The sequence below is a fragment of the Galeopterus variegatus genome, unplaced genomic scaffold, assembly GCF_000696425.1.
Source record: "Galeopterus variegatus unplaced genomic scaffold, G_variegatus-3.0.2 Scaffold5453, whole genome shotgun sequence".
NCBI lineage: Eukaryota > Metazoa > Chordata > Mammalia > Dermoptera > Cynocephalidae > Galeopterus > Galeopterus variegatus.
Genome location: NW_007731564.1, coordinates 47,550 through 48,780, shown reverse-complemented (window position 1 = coordinate 48,780; position 1,231 = coordinate 47,550). Strand labels below are relative to the sequence as shown.

The 1,231-nt window shown below is 33.0% G+C and overlaps 1 protein-coding gene across 1 annotated transcript in view; it reads left to right on the top strand.

The window, feature by feature from the left end:
- Positions 1-1,231, top strand: part of LOC103604870 (DNA primase large subunit) — a gene marked incomplete at its 5' end in the record, with an annotated part of 109,421 nt that overhangs the window by 101,200 nt on the left and 6,990 nt on the right. The window lies entirely within an intron of this gene.

Below are 1,231 nucleotides of genomic sequence, written 5' to 3'. Positions count from 1 at the left end.
GACTTTAGAGGTCATCTGATACCTTCATAATTTATATTCAAAATCCCTGAGTCTTAGCAGTTCTAAGTGACTTGTCCAACCTATTGCAACTGGTTTAATGGATGATCTGGAGCTGGAGCCCCAGTCTGCTGAGTTCAATCCTCTTTCTTCTATATCTAACTGTTGAAAATATTATTCTTATTTAAAAACATAATTTATTTTTACAAAATCTAAAGGACTGAAAATAAAATAGTAAGGAAAAACAAAATCTCAGTTTTTAGGAATCCCACCTCAATAGCCACTTTTGGTATTTTCAGCACCAATTTTGTGTGACTTGTTCCTTTGAAGACTGCATTCCTTAATATGCTTGCTCAGCTTGAGAGTTTTAATTTCATGTGTGTTGTTAATCATTTGTGAACCCTTTTAATTAAGAGGCCTCAGAACTTTCACAAATTGAGGTCTGTTATCCAACCTGTTTCTTTTTTAAAAAGATATGAAAATTAGACTTAAACATTGTGTTTATGGCATAATCATAAAAAGTAAGGAGGGATTTGTTTGTTTGTTCTCAAAACTACCTTTAGTATCTCTCCTCTTGGGGGAATTTATTGATTATTCCCCCAAGAGTACTGCTACTATTGCCAGTTTTTAAAACTTGTCTTAGATTAATGAAGATATTAAAAAGACATCTAAATCCTCTCACATATAGAAAGTCTAACTTACACTGCTTATACTCATAAATCAATGAAATAAATAGGCTGTTTGTATTCAAACTAGATCTCTTATTATAGGTTTTTAGATGTGACTATCTCCCTTCATTTATTATTTTTTATAATTTAATTCCAAGATAGAATCTATTTTTATTTCCATGTTTCTGCCATCCTGCTCCCCCCCAATAAAATTCTATGTTTATTTTCCTGAGGCCTCTGTGATCAAATTCACTTAAATGAAAGTTTTGAAAATGAACCAGTTAATTGATACCATTTGCAGCAGCACTATGATAGTTCCATATGGCTTTTTTGGTAATACCAGCTGCCTCATTATAAGCTGTCATTGCAAAACCTCTTGATTAAAACCCAAATATCCCATAGGTAAAACAATATTGCTTCCATTCCTTCAAAGTCTACATTTGCATGGCAGAAATATGAGACCCATGTTTGTGTGAAGGTCATTGTGTGCAGAATGTGTAGATTCCAAGCAAATATTTGAGAGAGATTCATTTAGTAGATGTCAAAAGCTGGCCTGCTTGAAACCT